General features: G+C 47.6%; 1 protein-coding gene across 2 annotated transcripts in view; it reads left to right on the top strand.

Moving 5' to 3' along the window:
* Positions 1-18,329: 18,329 nt before the first annotated feature.
* TMEM200B (transmembrane protein 200B) overlaps positions 18,330-25,357 on the top strand; it is a 35,118-nt gene continuing 28,090 nt past the window's right edge. For both annotated transcript variants that reach the window (XM_079986161.1, XM_079986160.1), the window contains exons 1-2: positions 18,330-18,448; positions 19,654-19,878. The gene's annotated coding sequence lies outside the window, so the exon portion shown is untranslated. The remainder of the gene's footprint in view (positions 18,449-19,653; positions 19,879-25,357) is intronic.

The following is a 25,357-nucleotide window of genomic DNA, read 5'->3' on the forward strand; positions in this document are numbered from 1 at the left end:
TCTATAAGACGCACCAGACCATAAGACGCACCTAGTTATTGGAGGAGGAAAACAAGAAAAAAAATATTCTGAAGAATCTCAGAAGCCAGAACAACAAGAGGGATCGCTGCGCAGCGAAAGCAGCGATCTCTCTTGCTGTTCTGGCTTCTGGGATAGCTGCGCAGCCTGCATTCACTCCATAAGACGCACACACATTTCCCCTTACTTAAAAAGTAGGGGGAAAGTGAGTCTTATAGAGCAAAAAATACGGTACCTTAGATTTAGGCTCCTGATCATAGGCCTACCCTATTCAGACAGGATTTGAGGGATTTGTAAGGGAAAGAACTATTGGGAAAGGTTTCCCCAAGCTATTTCCTTCTGCAGAGGAAATATTTGGGGTCATTAGGAGAGGCAATATGGCTTTGGGATGGTCCTGTGTACTAAAGTGTCTATTTATCAGGGAAATATTTCCTAATTCTGAAGGGTGAAGGATTGGTTTTCTGTGGAGTGCGGCCCACTATGTGTGTACACCTTAAAAACTGTATAACTCTGGAAGCCTTGAGAGGGAAGAGTGATTTTGTGCTCAGATCCTGCTTGTGGGCTTTTCAAATGGCATCTGCTTGGTGCCCCTGTGAGGATAGAATGCTGGACTAGATGGGTCACTGGCCTCATCCTGCAAGGCCTGCTTATGTGTTTATAGAGCAGGCCTGACTCTACCATTAGGCAGAGTGAGGTGGCTCCTGAGGCTGCAGTCATTTTAAACATCTACCCAGGTAGCTCTGTTGGCTAGAGCATGGTGCTGATAATGCCAAGGTTGCAGGTTTGATCCCCACATGGGACAGCTGCATTTTCCTGCAAGGCAGGGGGTTGGACTAGATGACCCCCAGGGTCCCTTTCCACTCTACAATTTTATGATCTCACTGGGTGGAAGGAGTGCCCTCTGGGGTGGGGTGGGCGCAGGTGTACTGAGACCACCTGAATATTTCTGTCTGCACCTGGAAAGCCCGTGTGGGAAAATGCCTGGGTGCATTGAGAGGAGCCGAAAATTAACAGCCTTGCAAAAAAAAGGGGGTGGGGGAAGCAGCTTGTAAGAGCAAATCATTTTAATCTCATCCTTGGAAGGCACAGATACTTGGATGACATTTGGAGTCCCTCCCAACCCCCCTCTTTCTTTCTCTCTTATTGGCCGTAGCATAAAAATTTATCTACAAATAAATAATGGAGTGGTCCAAAGCCAAATAAGAATGAAATGCTTTATGCTGCCTAGAGAGAAATGCATGACTCAATTATGCCTCTTATTAATAATGTATCTTTTGCACGCTTTCCGTGGTTATCTTGGGGGAGGTCTTTTATCTTCCCAAATAATGGCCACCACCAAACAAAGAGCAAAAATCCAAACTGTACAGCCTGGAATCCTCCCAATTCCTCGCTCAGGAGCTTTCAAAATGAGTTGTGGGGAGGCGGACTTCCAGCCAGCAAGAAAAACCCAATATTGCAGCCTGACAGTGGAGGCTGGTCTACTCAGGTGAGTAGCGCACTGGATCACCATCCTCAGTTTGCCCCGCAATCCCCACCTGCCTTCTTACTTACATCCAGTCCAGGGAGGTGGTGCTGACTGTCATCTTCTTCTTCCTTAGCCTCGGAGCTGCCCATGTGGAGCTCAGCAGAGACCAGAGGTGTGTAGTCAGTGGACTAGGGGGTCTACGCCAGTCCCCTAAACATTCCCCTGGTGCCTCCTTCCCAAAGCCCATGAAGCTTCTGCCCAGTTTAGGGAGGGATGTGTGATGCTCCTACTGGTCCAAGAGCCCTACCACTACCTGCCCAAAGCCCCCAAGATTTGGGATGGACGCAGGAGGGCTCCAGCATCCCATCAGAGACCTGGCACCTTCTTCCCAAAGCACAGCAAACTTCTGCCCAGCTTAGGGAGGGAAATGCAATACTCATGTGTGCAATGTCGGGGCATCGCAATGTCACATGGGTAACATTGCCCACACCCAATTGCCCTTGCAAGCTGGTGCCTCTGCCCCTAACTGTACCCCTATGAAAAATTTCGCCACACGCCACCGGCAGGGACAAAGATGGGGACAAATCAGGCCACATTCCTGCCATACATGGGAAGCAATGATGACACTACTTTAAACAGTCATGGCTTCCCCCCAAAAGAATTCTGGGAGCTGTGGTTTGTCATGAATGCTGAGAGTCATTTGGCAGTGTGTCCCCATTCTCCTTCCCAGAGTTATAATTCCCAGGGTAGTTGAGCAACCAACTCCTCTTCACAGAGTGAGAGACTAGGCCGATGGCAGCAGGTTCCCTATTTGGGGTCAAACTTTGTGGTGTGATCTGTGAGTTTGTTTGTACCCAGGGTGAGAACCAGGAGGCTATTATTCTTACTTATTAAATTTGTATGCCACCCTTTATCCATAGATTTCAGTGCGGTACACAACATAAATTTACTGAGAGGTGTCGAGTGGGGAAGTGTGTCAGAAGAAGGAATTTGCCTCAGTTTTTATTTACGGTACCTGGGAAGCAGTGTAGAGGTGGTATAAAAATAAATGAATACTAAACTCATGAAGGCTAAGGTTACTGACGGCTATTAGCCACAATAGTTCTGCCTCCACTACCTCTGAATCCCAGTTGCTGGGAACCACCAGTATATCATGAATGCCCGAGATCTTTTGATGCAGGGAGGTATATATCAATCTAATATATAATAATAATGACTAAGTAGGAGGGAGCTGCACTTGCTCTTGGGCAGGGGTCAGCAAACGTTTTCAGCAGGGGGCTGGTCCACTGTCCCTCACACCTTGTGGAGGGCCCGACAATATTTTGGAAAAATAAAATAAAAATGAATTATCGGTAATTCCTATGCCCCACAAATAACCAAGAGATACATTTTAAATAAAAGCACACATTCTATGCATGTAAAAACACATTGATTCCTGGACCATCCACGGGCCAGATTTAGAAGGTGATTGGGCCGGATCCGGCCCCCGGGCCTTAGTTTGCATACCCATGCTCTTGGGTCTTGCTTGGGGGAGTCTGGTTGGCCACTGTGAGAGCAGAATGCTGGACTGAATAGGCCCGTGACCTGGCCCAGTTGGACTCTCCTAATGCGCTTATGGTTCTTAGCAATCCTGTGGATGTGTTGCGTATGTTTGTGTGAAAGCAGCCTTCTGGACCCAAGTATGCTCATGACGAATAAGTCAGGCTGCGGCTACCAGCTGAGCTGTAGGTGTCCCTCCTCCTCCTCCTTCCTCTTCTTCTTCCACCTCCTCCTCTCTTTTCCTCCATTCCACATGACTCTGCCCACCACCGATTGCCATCTGCCATCTGCCATCAGCTGCCAGTCAAGATTCCACCCCTCCCCACTCTGGGGATTTCTAATTTGCAGAATAGAATCCCATGGACTTTCTCCCGTCTTCTTGCGGACGGCCGTTTCCGGGTAGCGAGTCACTAATAAAGTTAACCTTATATAATCGGCATAAGCCGCTGGTCCAGACCACAAGCCAGAAAAGCACGAAGCGGGGTGGGGGTGGGGGCAGGGGTGGACAATAGGAGGCTGTCTCCTGCCAGCAGTAACAAGGGACATCCCTTAAACCCAATCTGATCTGGCAGTGGGGCAATCCTACAACTGTTCTCCGTTTTGACATTTTCACAAGCGCACTCACAAATGGGAGGAAGAAGTACACATCTGCACTGTAGATTTAAACATGGCTTTCCCAAAAGAATCTTGGGAACTGCAGTTAACCCTCTCAGAGCTACAATTCCCAGCACCCTGAACAAACTATCATTCCCAGGATTCTTGGAGAAGTTTGCTTTAAGTGTGTGATTGGTATGCATCTTCTATGTTTGGAGAAGGAGCTTTCAGGTTTGCATGGATTCATTGCTTTTTGTATTATTATGAGTTTGTGGGTGTCAGGCCCATCCAAATTCATGGATCTGGTAAGTGTTAGAATTTAATCAAGGCTCGGGGTGTTTAAGTGGGTGCCAGACACTTAATTCCTGGACTGGGCAAGTGTTAAAAGCTTATCAAGCCAGGCAAGCTTCCTGTGTTCAGGTGATTGCCTGGGTGATGAGCCATTAAGAGAACAAAGGAAATGTGAGGAGGCATTAAGAAAGCAATGGAGAGGAGGCTCTGTGCCAGATGGCAAATGGATGTGCCCCCTCCTCCATAGATAGAGGGACACAAGTCGGAGTTTTGAAGCTGAGAGTTGGCTGTAATGTCGCCTAGAAGAAAAGCTGCAGGCTGAAAAAGCCAGAGAGTCAGAGCACAATGTTCGATTTCTACCTGAATCCAAGGCTGTGACTATGGGAGAAACAAGACCCTCCACCTCCTGAACCCCTCCACTGTAGGCTCAGATTGTATGTATGTATATGTGTGAATAAACCATATATCCTAAAGACACCACAGTCTCCACTGTGCCTCATTCCCAAAAGGAAACACCTTATCTGGGTAAGCAACTTGAAACCCTGGAATCTTGGACCGTTGGAGGTTGCTGTGGTTTGCAACAGTATGTTTGCCAGAGTTGCTGCTGCACTGATAAAATCTTTAGACCTCTACTTTGCTTTCTATGGGCTTCCTCCATGAGAGCTCTGGAGGGTGGCAACACGAGAACGGGCTTTTTCTGCGGTGGCTCTCCATTTGGGGGGTGCTCGCCCCAGAGAAGCTCTCCTTGTGCCTTCGTTACATATCTTTAGAAGCCAGGCAAAAACATCCCTCTTCTCTCAGGCCTTTGGCTAATTAATCTGTGGCCTTTAAAACCGTGTGTGTGGTGGTATTGTTTTTGTTTGTTATTTATGATATATATATATATATATGATATATATTTTTGTGTTTTTCTATTGTAAGCCGCCCTGTGATCCATGGTTGATGGGCAGTATAGAAATTAATTAAATAAATATAATAAATAAATAAATAAATAAATAAATAAATAAATAATACCCTAAAATGTTTAGCTGAACTCACTTGGGTTGTACCTAGTGGAGAGATTTGGAGTGCACAGGTCCAGACATCAGAAATATTCCTTATTCCCAAAGCAAGTCTCATTTTGATCTAGAAATTAATGGGATGGAAACTATTCATGTAAATTAATAACCATCTCGCTATCCTAGGAAACGTGTACAAGTTTCGCTCCACCCTACCAATCTTCTGGTATCTTGGGACTTTTAGTACCTGGGTCAGTTCCCAAGACTTATTAAAGTATTTAGAGATAATTATTTTCACAGTGACATAGAAAGAAGCTGTAGACTGTAATTGCAATACTCAGAAATAGCCAGAGCTTTCGGTTTTTAAAAAACACACAAAGCTATTTGCTACCATTTAGTATCAAGGAAATCTCTCCCTTTCTTTCTTTCTTTCTTTCTTTCTTTCTTTCTTTCTTTCTTTCTTTCTTTCTTTCATCTATCTTTCCTTCCTTCTATCCATCCATCCATCCATCCATCCATCCATCCATCCATCCATCTCTCTATCTTACCTCTGCTTAACATTCAGCCCAAGGAAGAATTCTGGTGAACCTGAAAGCTCATACTTTGTGCTTCTTTTTGTTAGTCCTAAGAAAACTATTGGCCCTACTGTGGAGTTTGGATTTCCTCCCTTTTGGGTCAACGGGGCTATCTCTGCCTTTGGGGCTCCTCCAAACCACCTGTTTACTGAACGTTCACCCTGCACTTTTCAATGAATTTTCCCTGTAACTTTCCAAACGGTAAATAGCTTGCTAGTTTTAAAAGGGGATTTGTTGTGCCATTGAAACGAATAGACCTTAGTCAGGCATAGGCAAGCTCGGCCCTCCAACTGCTTTGGGACTACAGTTCCCATCATCCTTGACTACTGGTCCTGTTAGCTAGGGATGGTGGAAGTTGTAGTTCCAAAACATCTGGAGGGCCGAGTTTGCCTATGCCTGACCTTAGTCATGTTTGTCCATTCCAGTGGATCTCCTCTCAGTAAAAGGGAGTCACATGCCACCCGCTCTTCAGACAGATGATTTCCCATGTCTTGCTCAGATCTGTGGACTACAAGTCCCACCGGCGCCACCTGCTGGGGATCCTGCAGCCTCCAGATGTTGCAGCTGCTGTTGTGCTCATGTCCTGCTTTTGGGCTTCCCATTATCATCTGGTTGGCCATAGTGACTGCAGAATGTTAGACTCAGTGGCTCTTTGGCCTGATTCAGAAGGGCTTTTTTATGTTCCTATGACTTCTCAACTGCCATCAGCTCTGGTCAGCAAGGCCAGAGTTCATGGAAGCTGTGGTGTGGCAACATCTGGAGGGGATACAGGTTGCATCCTTAATTTCCAGGGATGGTCCCATAATTATGAAAGCCGCCCAGTTTCTGCTTTGATCCTGGAATTTCCCCATTTCCCTGCCTATACAACTGCAGCTGAGCTCGGGGAGCAGGATTGAACCAGCATTTTTCCCAAGTGATGAAATTAGGGAGCACCCCGTTGCCTCTCCCCATGGCTGCTGCTGGCCTCCTCCCTTGGGCAGCTCCTAGCAGCTGCTGGAGACTGGGTGATGAGTAGGAGAAGCTGTGGCCGCCAAGGCCCAGCCCCATGAGATGTATCGGCTCTGAGGGGCAGGCAGAAGTCAGGGCCGCCCAGGGCGGGAAGAAAGGGGGAATGAAAAAGAGCACAAGGAGTTTTGATTTTTTTAAAAAAAAAAAACCACAATGCTTTGTGCTCCTGCATCTAATCTTGTCCCTTTCTAAAATTTGTTGATTTATTGGTGTGTGGTTTTTCTTTTTGTAAATCTACCGAAGAATAAAAGAAAATAAAATTGGGATGAAGGGGTTTTCTCAGAACAGTGTGCTGTGTCGCATTGGTGGCACTTGTCCGCCTTCTGAGAGGAAATCCTCTGCAGGGGGAGACAAAAAAATGGGGGTCAAGAAGGGGTCAGTTTGGAGGGACTGGAAAACGTCCGTACAGTGGTACCTCGGGTTACATATGCTCCAGGCTGCAGACTCCACTAACCCAGAAATAGCACCTCGGGTTAAGAACTTTGCTTCAGGATGAGAACAGAAATCGTGCTCCAGTGGCGCAGCGACAGCAGGAGGCCCCATTAGCTAAAGTGGTGCTTCAGGTTAAGAGCAGTTTCAGGTTAAGAACGGACCTCCAGAACAAATTAAGTTCTTAACCCGAGGTACCACTGTATTTTCATCTGAGGAAAGTTGGGAAAGTTGGAGGGCATGAGGTTGACCGCCTCTTCTTTTAATCATGTGCCTCACTGGTTTCATGCAATTGGTACACAATCGCTTTGTAGCTCCTTACTGTACTGCAGACAGCTGAATTTGTGCTCAGGGTGTAGTTGGCTCCTCAGCAATAGGATCTAAAAAAACCTCTGGACCATGGATTCCTGCAAAGAAGGAGATCTATGCTCCCCCAAAGTCAAAGCTCGCTAACAGCCATGTCTCTTTCAGCGCAAGTCATCTCTCTCTGAGCTTAGTGGCCTCTCCAGAACCACATTCTTTCTCTATGATATAAGGATCTGGCTGCAATGAAGTGCTGTTTGCTTATATTCCTTACAGACATCCCACATTTGCAGGCTAGATGCCTAAAAAATCTCCAGAATGAAGTGTTACAGATTAGGCAGCTTAGCTGAGGTAGCCTGTTCCACTAAGGGACTGAAAAATGTACTGCAGATGCTGATTGACGGCCCTCTTTGGTTGAGGTGGGGGGGGGCACCTGAGGTCTGGAAGCCTTCCACAAATTCTGTGCAGCTTCAAGCTAAACTGCCGGTTCAGAAATATCATGCAGTGCACTTGGCCCCTTGGGCACTGGACAGCTTCACAGAAACTTCCAAACTGTAAGAGCTGTGGAACAGACTGCCTCAGAAGGTGGTGGGCAATCCTTGGCTGGAGGTATTTAAGCAGAGGCTGGATAGCTACGTATCTGCCAAGAAGGCTGTAGTTGCGGGTGACGCTGTGGTCTAAACCACTGAGCCTCTTGGGCTTTCTAATCAGAAGGTTGGCAGTTCAAATCCCCTCGACGGGGTGAGCTCCTGTTGCTCTGTCCCAGCTTCTGCCAACCTAGCAGTACAAAAGCTCACCAGTGCAAGTAGATAAATAGGTACCACTGCGGTGGGAAGGTAAACGGCGTTTCCGTGTGCTCTGGTTTCCGTCACAGTGTTCCGTTGCACCAGAAACTGTTTAGTCATGTTGGCCACATGACCTGGAAAGCTGTCTGTGGGCAAATGCCAGCTCCCTCGGCCTGAAAGCGAGATGAGTGCTGCAACCCCATAGTCACCTTTGACTGGACGTAACTGTCCAGGGGTCCTTTAACTTTACCTTTTACTTTTACCTAGTTGCATCCTGCATTGTAGATAATGCTTTGAACAGGGGGTTGGACCGGATTAATAATCTGCAGAATATGTGTTCATTCATTTGTTTCAAGGTAATGTCCCATTGCACCAGATATATGGAACAAACTCATACAAAAAAACTAGATCACTCACTTGCTCCGATTGCTTCCCCAGGGTCAAACAACAGTGTCAGTGAAAGAGACCTGTTGCTGCAACTTGGGGTGGGGGGAACAGTTTACCTCCTCTTTCCCTATATTCCATTGTATCACCGTTCATCCTTCATTTTTGCTCTCCGCTGATATAGGGAAATATTGATAAAGAGGGGCATTCAAAATTCCAGCACACTCAGTATATTGTGTGTATTCTCCATTTCCAGGAGTTACATGAAATTGCAGGGGCAGCATGACTAGGTTAAGTTTCCCTTGGGTGGGGGAAAATGGAGAGAAGTATATACAACTTTCTGTAATGTATGTTTATTGATAATATGCAAGCAGAACACAAGAGGTGGCAAAAAGATGTTGGGGGTAAGATGAGCAGTTAATGTGCAGAACAGCTGGCCACTGGGCACATTCACCAGGCATAAAGCAGAAACGGTCAGAGAATATACAAAACACAACTGAGAAATGCACATTCCCATAGTTCTGTTGGAGATTATGTACATTGACTGAGAAATGTGCACAATCACCTCCTCAATGATAGATCATGCACACATTCTCTATGAAGCCTGGTGAATGTGCACAATGACTGGTGGTTATGCACATTAACCACTCAATTTGCATTACCCTGAACAGAGACACCCCTTCAAGTCAGCAGATCCAATGAGAGACCCTGAAGGAGTCTTCACCTTCAGCCAACTCAAATCTCTTTAACTACCAACTGTGATTTTTCACAAATACACACCCTACCTGCCCCTCTTCTCAACCTGAAGGTTGTCACCTTTCCCAAATCCTGCTTGGCAACGCAGTCAAAAACACAAATTTCCCCAGTCATCAGTAGACATCTCATACCATTGGCCTTCAATGACAGAACATCACCCAGTTATGTTGGACTTCTAACCAGCAATTTGCTTAATGAAGGGATGATTGAGCAGATGTGTGTGCATGTGACTAACAATATATCAAAATATCAATGCCACCTAAGTAAAATTATAACTAAAATTGGTTTAGGAAAAGGACGAGGGGGTACGTTGCCACAGGTAAGATCCCCAGACTGCTTAGGTTGCTTATTTCTGTGGAAAAAGCAGAAAGACCTGCAAACTGATCCATTTTAGCCCAATTGAAGCCGATCCCAGTGAACAGGCTTCAAGCCAAGTGCAGCCGTTTAATGCAATTGGGGCTCAAATTATATCTATAGCTAATGAAACCTGGAGCATCTCAGCACCTGAGAATGAAATCAAATCTGGAATCGCTTGAATGCTGCAAAGAAGGGGCTGTCTGGCGTGTGCCTAGTGACCCTGAATATCAATCAACTTTCCCTCCTTTGAAGAACGGTGTTTTTCTTTTCCCTCCCTTGCAGCATGCAGAATGCAGACAGGTTCAATCAATAGAGGAAGGGGATTTTAATGTGTCTTGATGCTTTTTCAAGGCAAGGCCAGGGGAACTTGGAAGAGGCCAGGAATGCATTTCTTAGTGTGAAATGTACCAAGTGCCATCCCCGTCTCCAAGCAGAGAGGGGCTCCAGAGATTCCCAGTGTTTTTCTGGGGTTCAGTTTCCTTAGAACGTAGGTCCGTGGAGACGGTATATGTCTCTGGCATATAGGGTTTTGTTTACATATGTATACAACCAGAGGATAAGATGGAGGGACTCACAGCATTAACACCCCAGCAGATCTTACCTCCCAATTTGGCTTGCAGGTGAGCCCCAGTTCCCAGCACAGAGCAAACACCTCCTTCTTTCTCCTGCTTCCAGCATCCGACTGTCACACACCACAACTCTAGCTATTCTCTTCCAAATACCAGTCATAAGAGGGGAGAGGAGGGAAGTCCCACCCATTTGTTCTATGACACAGAGCTACTTCTTTGGACATGCCAAATTGTGGTACTTAACTAGCCAGCCAAAGCCATCACCTTGGCAAAGGAACTGTTCTGGCAAGCTTCCTCTTATGTATTCTACCCACGCAGATAAAAAGGTAAAGGTAAAGGTACCCCTGCCCGTACGGGCCAATCTTGCCAGACTCTAGGGTTGTGCGCTCATCTCACTCTATAGGCCGGGAGCCAGCGCTGTCCGCAGACACTTTCCGGGTCACGTGGCCAGCGTGACAAGCTGCATCTGGCGAGCCAGCGCAGCACACGGAACGCCGTTTACCTTCCTGCTGGTAAGCAGTCCCTATTTATCTATTTGCACCCGAAGGTGCTTTCGAACTGCTAGGTTGGCAGGTGCTGGGACCGAACGACGGGAGCGCACCCTGCCGCGGGGATTTGAACCGCCGACCATGCGATCGGCAAGTCCTAGGCGCTGAGGTTTTACCCACAGCGCCACCTGCGTCCCACCCACGCAGATACAGAGTCTGAGCAAACAAGGTGCCATCATAAATGCGGGTGGGTGAGAAGGCTTTGTGCCATTATGAGTTGGGGGGCTAAGTCTGGATTGGAGTCCCTTCCAATTTTTAGGATCCTGTACAGGACTTAGCCCCCCAACTCATAATGGCACAAAGCCTTCTCACCCACCCGCATTTATGATGGCACCTTGTTTGTTCAGACTCTGCTTCTGTGTCTTCAGCATCAGGCTCTGACATAAAGAAATGATGCAAGAGAAGCTCTTTCTCGTTCCTTTATCTCTTAACACCAGGAACAGCTTCACCCAGCAGTGGCTGGTGCCCAAGAGTTGGTGGAGCCAGAGGCAACGATGGGCAGAAAAATAATAATTCTTCTTTTGTTCCTGTCCTCTACCTGGCTGAGTTCTACAAGGGGCAACACTGAGACTATGGAGTAGGCTTCCTCAAACTTGGCCCTCCAGATGTTTTTGGCCTACAACTCCTATGATCCCTAGCTAGCAGGACCAGTGGTCAGGGATGATGGGAACTGTAGTCTCAAATCATCTGGAGGGCCGAGTTTGAGGAAGCCTGCTATGGAGGAAGAAACTGACAGGCTGTATGTAAGTAAGGAGACGGGGCGGGATGTAAAAAGGAAGTTGGGCAGATGGGAGTTTGATGAGGGTAGACTAAGCTTGGTGGTGCAGTACCCCACCAAGGGGGGACTAAAGACCCCATACACGGGGATCTGCTGCCCCTGTGGATCTTGCCACCTGAGGCAGTTGCCTCACCTTGCCTCATGGGTGTGCTGGCCCTGCCTGGAAGGCTGATTTGGCCCCTGGGACCTGAGTTCCCCACCCTTCTAATAGGTTATTTGTTCTAATAGTAATTTATTAGCTAGTTTTTCATAGAAAGTGACTCAAAGCAACCTACAAAGTGCATGTGTGGTGAACCTTTGACCCACCCCCACCCCAGATGCTGCCAAACCACAACTCCCATCACCCCTGCCCGCTAGTTGCACTGTTTGGGGCTGATGGGAGTTGTAATTCAGCAACACCTGGAAGGCCAAATGTCCCCCACGCTCACTCTAGTGACCTGAGTGGAGCAGGGAGGTCCAGGCTTTTTACAAAGGACTCTTCTTCAAGCATGCCCTGCCAGTCATTGCTGGAGGCAGAGAGAGCCTCTCTGCTCGGTGGTGGGACCTCTCCGCTTTAGTCACCAAGGTAGTTCTTATGTTGACATGAGGACGGAGAACTGGAATGCCAAACACTTGAGCTCTGCGGGAATGATGCCACAGACTTCTGCGAAGAATCTCAAGGGGCTTCTCTGAACAGCGCGGCAAGCGCACAGAGACAGACGCAAGGAGATAAAAATGAAGTGGCTGAGGTTGCTCACAGTAATTTGTGTAGCACAGAAGGGGAATCTGGGGCTCCCCAGGTACTGCTGGGCTGCCATCAGCCCCAGACTGCATAGTCAAAGGTCATTTAAGACCAACAAATGGGCAGAACCACTCCATACATTTAAAACACATCTAGGCCACGTTTAAAGGACAAGACTCCATCCCCAAGAAACCTGCAAAGTGTTGTTTCCTCTGCACAAAGCTGAAATTCCCAGTGATCATAACAAATGGCAATTATTTGGGAGAGGTCATGTGCATTAAGTGTATGGCGTGCATCTGCCTGCACATCTGGAGGACCACGGGCTCCCCATCTTTGTCGCAGCAAAGATTCCTAAATAACATACCAAATGAAAATTTTAAATTAAAAACTTAAAAGTTTAATGAATAGATTAACAGCAACAAAAAAGGCTTTCCAGCAATTATCAGGGCATTAAAAGTTTTGAGGGAGAGATGTTGAGGCAATTTCCCAGGGCTGGGGCAGCCAGCCTTTGCAACCCCACGTCACATCTATTGCAAACTGCCCTGTGGGCAGTGCGTAAATCATCTAAATAAAATATGCAAAGATATACATTGGCAAACTGGAGAAGCTATGGTGGGCAGCCACAACTCCCCCCAGCCCATCTGTAACCCCCACCGTACCACAGTCGGCCCCCTCCCATGCTACAATTAGACACTATGCACATTCAAAGTACACACAGCCCTCCAAAAAAAAAGAAAGAATTAATTTTGGGCACTGAAGTTTGTTAAAGGGTGCAGGCAACTGTAACTCTGGGAGGGGTAAACTGCACTGCCTAGAATTCTTTGAGGGAAAAGATGTGCTTTATGTGTCTTAAAGGTACAGAACACACAAAGGCTTCTACTGGCTAAGGAAAGCTTCTTTCAAGCTCAATTTGAGCAGGGGGCAGGTAAGCAACAGGATCCTGCACGCACCTGGAAAGGCCTCTGTGGGCACATCTGCACCTGCAGGTACCAGGTTGGTGACCCATGTACTAGGATCTGTTTTGTTTTGTTTCTACGGATGCGAAACATGGGCCAAGGTGGTTTTCTTCATTTTGCATTCATTGTTGCCATGAATATTAAAGATCAGCTTCCTTTCAATTTAATTGTTTCAATTATTAATAATAGTTCATTACTCTTCTCATGTCTACCTACATCAAACTCAACCTGGCAGATTCCTGCAAGCTCAGTTAGCCTCTCTATTTGATGTGCACCAGCAAAGCATCCCGGTCCTGTCCATAGATCACTGCACTGATCGTAACTCTGACGGAAGCTGCTGACTGTGATGTAAGGTTGTGGGTGGGTGCAGGGCTGTGAATGCTTCTATTGCTGCTATTTATAGGACGCCATTGTACATCTTGCCAAAGTTTTGGATCAAAGGCTTGCCATAGCTGGACGCAACAGAGAGAGAAAACACTTGGGCACATTTAAGCCATTTAATCTGGCCTCCCCAATTCACCCTCTCAGGAAGAACAGCTTCCATCTGTAAATCGCAGGATCTGTTTACATCGCCTGGTGGAAAAATAGGTAGGGCAGTATCCAATGAATGCCTCTCATCTGTGCAAGGGTTTATGCTTCTACAGTGGAACTCTCCCCAAATCTGCTATTGAAGGTTCGGAGAAACCCCTACAGCAGATGTAGGTGGTGTGCAGGCGGACGAGAGGAAGAACCAGAGTAAATCCTTGCACTTACGGGATGCATTAGTTGGCTACTACCCCGAGATAGGCTGTGAAATCACTTACACTGGAAGAGACAATTAGAGCTGGTCCTACCATTAGACAGTGGAGGGCAAATGCTGCCTCCGGCAGAAGGTGCTGTTGGCAAAGAAGTGGCAACAAGGTGTTGGAGATTTGTGTGCCACCTGTCTTGCCCTGCACCCTCTAAGCTTGCTTGCTGCCCCCAGGTGCCACGCAGGGTGCTGTTCTGTTGCTGATACAAAATTCAGTTGCCATTCCGTTTGGTTTCAGCACCTTGAAGGAGGAAGCATCTTCTCCCTGCTTCCCTGTTTCACCCCATGCTCTCCAACACAGAGAGAGCCCGTGTGGCATCATGGTTAGTTACAGAGGTTGGTTCAAAAATCAGGCAGTTCTGCCGGCATATGGGAGAGGTTTTGCTTGTTGCAATATTTCAACCTGCTATTGTGGTATCTCAATCTGCTATTTTGCAGAGAATCAGTGTTTCTGAGCATTGAAAAGACAGCTTCTGGGGTGGTGGAGTTGTGGACCGCTTCCCTATCAGGGACATATACTGCCAGAAGTGGTTTAGTCATGCTGGCCATATGACCCAGAAAGTTGTCTGTGGACAAACGCCGGCTCCCTCGGCCTGAAGGAAGATGAGTGCCGCAACCCCAGAGTTGCCTTTGACTGAACTTAACCATCCAGGGGTCTTTCTTTTTCGTACTGCCTATAATGGAATAGAGATGTTCTGCAGTAGTAGCTGGTGCCTATTGAGATTGGTAGGGTGGGAAGCAGGGAGACGAACAGTAGATGGCGCCAGAGCCAACAACAGGCAGAGCCTTATAGTTCTGTATGCACCCTCCTCTCTGAGAAATTCTATAAGTTCAACGTTAAAATTAAAGAGGAGCACCCTCTGTACTGGTAAAAAGAGAGAAAGCCAGAAGGCGGAGAGTTGGCTGAGGGCAAAGGTTGGTGAGGCAGTACCCCATTTGCCCTTAATGGACCTGCCTCTATTGTATTTCGGCCAATTATTTCCTCTATTTCTGATATTCAAGTGGGAGTGCCAATACTTACCTAGCATTTATTACTATTATTCTTATTATTATTATTATTATTATTATTATTATTATTATGTATATACCACCCTATACCCAGAGGTCTCAGGGCAGTTCACACACGCGAAAGAGAGGTGAGGGACAAGCAGGGTCCTGTGAGCCGAAAATTCATGGAAGCAGGAAAACATTATTTAGGGAAAAGCCCACTGAGGTTGCACATACTCAATAGTTAGGCAATGCTGATCATCGGGACCCACTGACAGGCTGATGCATCCTATTTTTTAAAGACACAAGAGCATTGTCTGCCAGCGAATCCCATATGTGAGTTATGTATTGCATGGAATAAAACCTCCTTATATTTATCCTGAGCGCGCTGCCAATTAGTCTTATTGGATGGCTCCAAGTAAGCCACTTTGAAAGATGAGTTTGATACAAGTGTGAAGAGCAAACAGACAATGATTCATGTCCCTTCACTTTCTGCTCTAGAAAGTGTGTGGCTGCGTACATGGGTGAAAATAACTTTCTTGCAGTAAGAGCTGTTGGATGGTGAAATGGACTATCTTGGAAAGTGGAAGGTTTTAAACAGAGGTTGGATGGCCACCTGCTAGGGACCCTGTAGCTATGATTTGTGCACTGCAGGGGGTTGGACTAGATGACCCCTGGGTTCCCTGCAACTCCACACTTATATTCTATGAGTCTATTCTTTTCTCTCTGTGTTTGATTGCAACAGGTGAGGGCTGCTCTCTAACCAAGATCCACAGGTCAAATGCTGCTCAGTGTAGATGTGAATTTTAGATCAGGTAGTACATATGAATCCCACTGACACAACTTTGCTGCTGGTAGGTCTCCGTTGTTGTTGTTGTTAAGAAGTTTGAAAACTACTGGAATATTCTATGTTCCTTGGACCTTTGAGGTTGCTCTTATTACTTGAAGCATATGTTGTGTGCATGTGATGATGAAGCATCTGGCCCTGAGTGACTGAGGCTGCTGTTACAGCACTGAATGTTCACAAACATTCCAAGGTCCCATAGAACAAAGTGGAATATCTGCCATCCAGTTTCTGTGAGGGAAGGGGTGCTGGCCAGTTTGGCTGGGATTGAAAACCTTATTCAGCTTGGAGGGGTGGCAGCATTGTAGGCAGACTGGCACCTAGAGAAGAAAGGAACCTTAGAGACAGGAAGCCTAAAGGCAAGGTACTGAAGAAAGGGGAGGGAATAGGAAAGGAACTAAGAAACAGAAATCAAAGTGCAAGAGAAAGAGACAGGTAAACAAGTGCCTAGGAAAGGGCTGGGGAACCTGGGGCCCAACAGATGATGTTGGACTCTAATTCCCATCAGACCTAGCCAGGATGGCCAATGGTCAGGGACAAAAGAAACTATTGGCCAACAACATGTGGAGCACCAAAGGTTCATCAGCAGTAGGATGGGAGATGTCTGTGTGGCAGGCCCAGGACCAGAATGCATTTTTTAGGGTATCAGCAACCTGATAGGGCCTTTTTCCTGACATCTGCATTGGGTCCCCCTTAAAGCTTTAAAATGACCAGTGCATTTTAATCTCCCACAAATGTCCACGCTACGTGATGGGAAATTAAAATGTCAGCCATCTAGCACTGATCAGAGATCCTCAATGCTGCTGTCACCAGTTAAGCCTGTTGATGTCTTCTTTTAATCTGGAGCCAAGCTCTGATGCCTGGCGTATATGAGTTTCATGTGTTTGGGTTGGATCCAGACTTAGGGCTATATTCGACTCTAAGAGCTACCCAAAGCAGACCCACTGAAATCAATGGACCTAAGTCATGTTTATGGGTCTACTCTGAGCGTTTCTAATGTTGGGTACAACCGATTGTCATGCATAGAGTAGACCCAGTGAAATTCATGGGACTTGAGTCAGCTATGACTAAGTTTCACTGTTGCTCTGAACAGGACTAGGTCTGTAGCGAACCACTGGTTTGAATTAGCCAGCCAATTATTTGGCTACAGGCTTTTGAGTATCCAGCCTTAGTCATACTCAAGAGCATCCCCATTGAAATTAATGGACATTACTAAATGAGAACTATTAATTGCAATGGGATTACTCTGATTGAACTTAGTTGGCTACAACCCCATTTAGTTTTTCACCAGAATCTGTAACTTTGGTAGCATGCAGAACACCATGCATTTAAAGTGCATGGCTTCCCACAAGGAATCTTGGGAGTTGTAGTTAATCTCACAGAGCTACAATTCCCAGCAACCATAACAAATGAGGAGTGTTTTTGTGTGTGGAAGATATGTGTCTTAAATCAATGGCTACTAGCCATGATGGCGATGCCCAGTGTCCAAAGTCAGAGTCTTCTGAATACCAGTTGCTGGACCCCGCAGGAGGGGAGAATGCTCTTGCTTTCCAGTCCTGCTTCCCATAGGCATCTGGTTGGCCACTGTGAGAACAGGATGCTGGCCTCCATGGGCCACTGGTCTGATGCAGCAGGGTTGTTCTTTACTCATGGTGTGCATCAGCCTTAAAGATTACACACCTCACATCACAGCTACCATAGGAGCCAACGGTTCTAGGGGCCGAGGGGGTCTTTGCCCCCCCAAATAAAATATTTGAGGGGGCTGCCCCTCTAAAGTTGATGGGCCTTGTCATTCAAATAGTGTGCGTACACCGCATCATGTGATTGATTGTGTGGGGCGGAGAGTATTTTATTCAAATTGGCACCCCTGACAGCAACACTTTCCCCAGTTCCTTGCCCTTTTCGTAAGGGCAATTGAGGGCACCCACCTACCCACAGAGAATATTTCAGAATCATTTCCCTAGGCAAGGAGTTGACGCACCTTCTATTCAATCCCACTCTGAATTCAGCTGCTCCGACACGTGTGTGCGCGCGGGGGGGGGGGCGCAGCTCGGTTGATTCTCCGCCCCCGCCCCCTGTTTCTTCTTCGCCTTCTCCGTAACCCCTCCCCTCTTGGGCCACGAACTCTTTCCCTCTACCAAGTTTGAAGCGGGAACTGGGCTGGCAGGGAGCGAGCGAGGGAGCGACCTACCTTTTCCAGTTTCAGCCTTGGGGAAGGAGAGCGTCTCGCTCTGCGATTGAACGCAAGGCAAGAAAAGAGCGGGAGCAAATCTCTTCCAAGCGCGATGGCGAGCACGACAATTAGTCCTGAGTTTCGAGCAGAGTAACCCGATACGAGAGAGAGAGAGAGAGAGACTCTGGAGACAGAGCGTGTGCGTAAAAGCGCACGAGAGAAAGACTGCAGAAGGAGCCAAAGAACAAATAAGGGACTTGGGCGCAACAGAAGCGGGATCTAGCAGAACGACGCAGAGGGATCCTCTTCCGGAGAGGGCAGAGAGGAGGCAGGTGGGCTGGGATCCAGCGGATCTGGCTGGGTCTCTGCGCCGCCTCTGCCTCTCTCTCTCTCTCCCCCCTCCCCACGTGGCTGCTCCATTTTGCCCTAACTGCGCGAAGGCAGGAGGAGGGGGGCCAAGGAGGAGGAGGAGGAGGAGGCATCCACTGCGCTTGGGCCGCCGCGAAGGCGCTTTTGCGGGGGTGGGAAGAAGCCGGGAGCAGCTGCCGAGACTGTGGGGAGCCCGGCGGCGTGGCGCAAGGTAACGGGGGGAGCAAGGGAAGAGTCCGCGCCGGGCGCTTCGTGCGTCCGCCCTCGGTTCCTGGGCTCGAACTTCCTCTGGCACCTCGTGGAGAGAGAGGGAGAGGAGCGGGCTGGGGCTTTGATGTGGGACGCGGTTTGGCGGAGCGAAGACGCGGCAAGGCTTGGCGACAGAGGAAGGGGGGCTGTTTTCGTGGGGAGGTGGGAGGGGGTGTCTTTGCCTCTTCCCGGCAACAGATCCTCCAGGCTGGGGAAACTCCTCCTGCTGGGGAGCGACCCGCTTTGTGCTTTGCCCGCTATCCCATTATAAAAGGAGTAATAATGTTCATAATATGACCATATAAGCCCCAGAGAGAGAGAGAACTTCGTAGGAAACTGGCTTTTGCGGAGTCAAACCATTGCGCTACCCAGCTCAATATCCTCCACGAGGGCTCTCCTGGGTTTCAGGGGGAAGCCTCCCCACCCCCTCTGACCCTACATGCAGATGCCGGGGATCGAACCCAGGAGCTTCTGCATGCGCAGCAGATGTCCGGCCGCTGACTTGCGGCCCTTTCCCCTTAATTTGCACGTGGGCGCCGTGGAACTGACGTGTATATGTGTGCATGTGTGTGTGTGTGCGAGAGAGAGAGAGACCACTTGGATACAAAACCACTGCTCCCAGTAAATCTCCGTGGATCAAGCCCTCTACCATTCCACACACACACACACACACCCCGCAAAAAAGATGAAACGGGAATGCCCAACCAGGGAGGGGCGAACTTCTCCCCCCCCCCCCCGAAAAAACAGTCAGCAACACCCCCCACTCCATCAGGAGGTTGTGTGTTGTTACACAGGCAGAGATATAAGAGGAACCTTTGCTCATATAAGGTAAGCCAGAGGTCCCCATACATTTAAAACCCACTTAGCGTACATTTAATGCACATGACTTCACTCAAAGAAACCTAAGAACTGTAGTTCTCCCCCCTCACAAAGCTGCGATTCCTAGCACCCTTTATTAAACTACAGTTCCCGGGATTCTTTTTGGGGAGAGGTGCTTTAAATGTGCGTCAAAATGTGCTTTAGATATATGGTGTGGATGGACTTAATTTTCATATGCATCCTTTTGGTTTTTCTTGCTGTTTTGTGCCCAGCCAAACAAACAAACTAAACCAGAAACTAGTCTGTGAGAAACTCACAGAGGTTTTCTTCTTTCCCCCCACTTTCAAGCTCACCTTTGCAAAGAGTCTGTGGCTGCAGCCTGCTCCCTCCCCCTTCCTGACATGTTTCTCTTTGGATGGCTCAGGAGGAACCAGCAAGCTGGGATGCTCCACTTCTGAGCTCCTCTCTTCCTCCATCCTCTACGGGAGAGCAGAACCAGGTGCCGCTGGGGGAATAAGCCGAAGGCAAGGCGATCAGCCCACACACTTGAAGCAATGCGGTGGTGGACGAACGGTAGGTGGCTCTTTCAAGTTGATTCCCCTGTGGGCTGGGGTAGGTGGGTTGCGTTGCCGTTCGGGGGTGCAGCATCTCCGAAACGGGTGTCGGGGGCATGCAAGATGCTTGGATGCATTTGTTAGAAAGGGAACATCTTATACTTGGAAGGAGTGTTAAACTCTGCACTTAATGTTCTTGCGCGGGGGGGGGGGCTCTTTCTTTAGATGGTAAGGTGTATTAATTACTCTGCTTACTTCAAAAGGTAGTAAGGCAACCCTACTGTGTTGGGGGTTTTTTTGGGAGGGGGGCTGCTTGGGGGGGCAGCTTTTTATGCTGCCTGCAATGCCTAGCCTGATGGCACCGCTGCCTGAATTCACTCGCAGAAAGCTTCAAATCTCTCCTTGGACAGCCCCAGAATGACATTCCTAGAAGTGTTATAAGGGAGGGGGGGTGACCCAAAGAGACCTGAAAATGGTTGAAGTTCCTGTCTGAACACAACACCAAGCTAGGCATTTATGCCGGACTCAATGCAGACTCTTGCTTTCTCAACTGCTGTGCCTCAGACTGGCCGGAGGGCTAAAGTCAGACAGTTGGGGCTCCCCTCTAGCTGCTTCCTTCCTTGATCTAGGGATCCTTGGGGCAGTTCAGGAGAGGGGGGTTCAGGAAGAGAAGGAACATCCATTGTTTGAAGCCCAAAGCTTAAAGCTCTTGAAGGAAGACTGGGGGTGGAAGCATGTCCATAAATCTAGATTCTTGGCGCGGTGACAAAATCATAATAATAATAAAAAACAACCCTCCCGGGTTTTATAGGACTGGTGGGGCTGCAGAAGTGCCTGTAGTATTTCATTGTTTTTTAATCGAGGAGGAGGCTGTGTGCCTGAGCATGGCTATGTGCAGGGAGGGAGAGAAGCCCCTTGGCAGGTATCCATCCACTGTTGATAAAAAGAGATTTAAACGCAAGCAGACAGGCTTTACAGCCCGAGAGAGAGAGAGAGAGAGAGAGAGGAGATGGAGTGGGGTGAGAGTTCAAGACAGTGTCAGGCAATATCCTAGTAAAACTAGCTGGATTCATAATTCCTCCTCTGGGGAAGGGCCATAGCTGAGTGGTAGAGCATCTGATTTGCATGCAGGAGGTCTCAGGTTCAGTTCCTGGGGCTGTGACTGTCTCTTGTCTGAAACCCCAGAGAGCTGCTGCCAGTCACTGTAGAATAGATCATGCTGAGCTAGATAGATGAATGTCCGACCCCAGTTAGAAATTAGCCAGGTGCCAGGCGCGTTTTTCAACTGGCACGGGTCCATTGTGACCACTTGGAGATCTCTGGATGCCAGGATGGCGACCAGTGTAGCCAGTGATCAGGAACGATGGGAGCTGTAGTCCAAAACGTATGGAGGGCACCAGGTTGGGGGAGCCACGGTTGTCAATTTTGACTGGCAGGAGTTCTCCAGATCACCTGGCAGAGAAGTCTTTCCCAGGCCTGTTATCTGATATCATTTTTTTAATTGGAGATGCTGTGGATTGTGCCTAGGGCTTTGCAAAGCATGTCCTGTGCCAATGAGCTGACTCTCAAGTGAGCATAGAATTGCAGCCTTAATTACACAGGGTGGGATTCAGTTAGGTGTTACTCAAAGTAGACCCACTGCAATTAATGGACCTAACAGAGCTATGCCCATGAATTTCCATGGTTCTGCTATGAATTGCACTTCATTGAATTCCACACATACCTTAAAAGATCCATAGATGTCAAATATCCCCATTCACTTGGCACATTCTCACCTCGCTCCAATAACATGACCTACTCTCTCCTGTTCTTTTACCATTGTTGGAAAAAAGTTATTAAGCACAAAAAAACCCCTCTCTCCTCCCTTTGTTGCAACCTTTCCTGTATGGAGTAGAGAATGATTTTCAATAGCTAACGGGGGATCAACATTTACAGTGCAATTCTGTATAATTGAGTTCAATGGGGCTTACTCCCTGGTAAGAAGTCTCTTCCCACAGTTTTGTTTAAGGAAACTCTCTCCCCCCCCCCATGGGGATTTTAGGCTGTGATGCAGGAAACCCCCACCTCATTTCAGAAGACTTTTTCTTTAGCAGTTGCTTAAGCAGAGCTCCCAAACTGTGCTTTAGACTCCTCTTATTAATGTGTGTGATGCAAAACATGGATGAGCAGCGTGGAGGGAAATGGTTATAAAACCTCTTGAGAGATTATCTAGAACTCAAATTATGACTCAAGCCTTTCCCCACTGTTTATCGCACAGCAGAAATTATTATTGTTATGCTTCCATCAATGTAACATTCATTTGCAAACGTGAAAAGCAAAAAGCCACCTTAGCTCCATGCAGAGCACACACGTTGTGTTGAAAGGTCCCAGGTTTAGTCCCTGGCATGTCCAGCTAAGGCTGAGAAAGGTCCCTGTCTCAGATTCCCTGGAGAGCAGCTGCCAGTCAGTGTAGAATGTGCTGGGTGAGATGGACCAGCTATCTGACTTGATAGTTTTCTGCATTCGAATGATACTCTTCAAATACATTCATAATTTTCAGCTCTCACTTTTAGCAATGCCGGTCCAAACTAAAAGTGGAGTTTCAAGAGCATGTTGATGCCCCATCAAAGGACAATCTCTTTTTTTTTCAGGGGGAGGCAAAGGAATCCCAAAATGGAGTGGTGGGATGGAATGTGTCCATGCAACACAGCAAGGCAGTGGATGTTCCCCTCGTGGCATCCGTTCTATCAGACTGCAGAGCAGGGGGAGAGAAGGAAGGCAGGACTATTATTCCATTGGCTCTGCTGAGAGACCATCTACTGCCTTGGGCTCTACCTCAGCCTAGTGGTAGCATCCATTCTATCAGGCTGCAGAGCAGAGAGAAGCAGGGCTATTTCGTTGGCTCTGCAAAGAGACCATCTGCTGCCTTTGACTCTGCACCCAAAAAATGTTCCCTAGCAGCAGCCATTCCATCAGGCTATCTACCGTAAATTGTTTCCCAGTTGTTACGAGAACGGTAACTTTCAGAACTTGTGCCTGCCTTTTTCCTTCTCCTTCTCCATCCCTGCTTCCTTTTGTGTTACGTCCTTTAGATTCTAAGCTTGAGGACGAAGGCTGTGTGACTTTGCAAGTCCCCCTGGGAGTCTTTTTGCCTGAAGAGTGGCATAAAAATGCTTGTTGTCAAGAGAGCCTGTCTGCCATTCTAAAGGGGACCTTCCTTCCCACTTAAACATACTTTCAAAGTAAGGGCAAAGGATTGGCACTGTTTGCTTTCATTGACATTGCCCTATAGCCGGACCTGATTGGCTCTGCGACACCGTGGTGCCATCATGTTCACTGTGTGATCCCTAATTGGTTGGGATCACAGCAAAAAAGGAGAAAGCCTTTACAAATGGCACAGAAACAGCAGCATGGCATGAATCGCTAGTTGGAAGACTGCAATATTTCAGTAAAAATGAGATATGCCCCCTTGCCCCCATACTCTACTGTAATAAAGTAATGGCATGTAATGGCAGTAATCCTATACACTCGCCCTGTTCATTCCCTTTCCCTTTCAATGCTTTGCATAAGAACATAGGAAGCTGCCTTATATGGAGCTGTCAGACCATTGAGTCATCTAACTCATTACCTTTGACATTGACTGGCAGCGACTTTCTCAAACGCCAAGTGGGCTTTCCACCCCCTTCCTACTTAGAAGTGCTGGACCTAGGGCTCTCCCGCTGAACTATGACTGCTTGCTCTCCCTCGTGGCATTTTCCAGATTGTAAGCTTCTTGGGGCAGGGATCTGACCACCTTGGAATAAGTCTCAAATTAGTTCTCTTCCTAAGACAGTCTGCATTAGCAGATGGCATTTCATCAGTTTGTGGTAATACCAAGTGCTTTGGTGGTTTGGCATGGCAGTTAAAGGGAAATGCTGGGGAACAAATTGGCAACTGTTTCACTCTGAGGAACTCGGGCGACACACATGTAAGCCATTTGTTGAACTAGGGAGGCTGGGGAGTTCCATGGAGGAGCATTTAACATCATGCATTTAAAAAAAAAGAAAAGAAATATGGATATGCCCAAGTGCAAAACATGTTGCTCTAGATTTCTGGCTTAATTATTAAGGATGGGAACCAGCTTTGCTTAAAGAATACCAAAGTGCTGAGTAGAAATGCTTTGCAGGAGTTGGCCGCAGTGTGCTAAATGGTCCCACGGGTATGAGTCAGGGTGTATTTTTACTTTTTTGCTTTCTGTTATCCAGAGATTCCAATTACAGTCGTATCTTGGTTGTCAAATGCCCTAGAACTTGGATGTTTTGACTCCCGATTGCCGCAAACCCGGAAGTGATTGTTCCGGTTTGCGAACGTTCTTTGGAACCCAAACATCTGATGGGGTCAGAGCTTCCTGCAGCCAATCGGAAGCTGCGCCTTGGTTTCCAAACATTTTGGAAGTCGAATGGACTTCTGGAATGGATTCCGCTTGACTTCCAAGGTATGACTTTATATATATATATATATATATATTATATCCAGATTTCTCAGGGGTCTCTTCCAATTCTAGAGTTCTATTATTTCCATGTGTCTCTCCTCCCCTCCTCTCACTGCATGTTGTCCCCTCCCTCACCGACAGTCTTAGTGAAGCATGATGTGGGTTTTCAGAACAGAGCTGTGGCTCTGTGGTTGAGCATCTACTTTGCACATGGAAGGTCTCAGGTTCAGCCCCCAATATCTCCAAGTGGGGCTGGGAAAGTATCTTGCCTGAAACCCTGGAGAGCTGCTGACAGTCAGTGTAGGCCAGGCATAGGCAAACTCGGCCCTCCATATGTTTTGGGACTACAACTCCCATCATCCCTAGCTAACAGGACCAGTGGTCAGGGATGATGGGAATTGTAGTCTCAAAACATCTGGAGGACTGAGTTTGCCTATGCCTGGTGTAGGCAGTACTGAGCTAGATGGACCAGTGAGTCTGACCCTGTATCCGATGTGCCTAACATTTCTGATTTGGTATGTTTGAATGATGTGCTTCTTCTGGCTTTAAACCATCACCTTATCTACCACCCCACCTATTTACAGATTCATAGAATACATAGAACATGTGTTTGTGTGGTGTATTTAAAATATTGCATCTAGCTACATTTTACTCAAGAGTAGACCCATTGAAATTAATGGACCTAAGTTAACCACACCCACTGATTTCAGTGGGTCTAGCACTGAAGGCAACCCTGTGGTTCCCGAAAAAGATAATTGCAACTCTGAAATGGGCTTTGCTTATATCCATATAGGGTGTTGCAGGAATTAACATTCTGAAATCACATATTTCTCTGACCCACATTGCTGTAGAGTAGGGCAGCAAGGGAGGAAAGGGCTCCTGCACCTCTAATAGTTGTGTAGGAAGAGGGGGTTTCTTCAGGCTGTCATGTGGCCCTCCCCTTATGTCTAGCTGCCCTGCCATTCAGTGCAGGGAAAAGGGCCATGGCTCAGTGGCAGAGCATCAGTTTTGCAGGCCGAAGGTCCCAGGTTCAATTCCCGGCATCTTC

Source organism: Podarcis cretensis (genome assembly GCF_951804945.1).
Source record: "Podarcis cretensis genome assembly, chromosome: 8".
Taxonomy (NCBI): domain Eukaryota; kingdom Metazoa; phylum Chordata; class Lepidosauria; order Squamata; family Lacertidae; genus Podarcis; species Podarcis cretensis.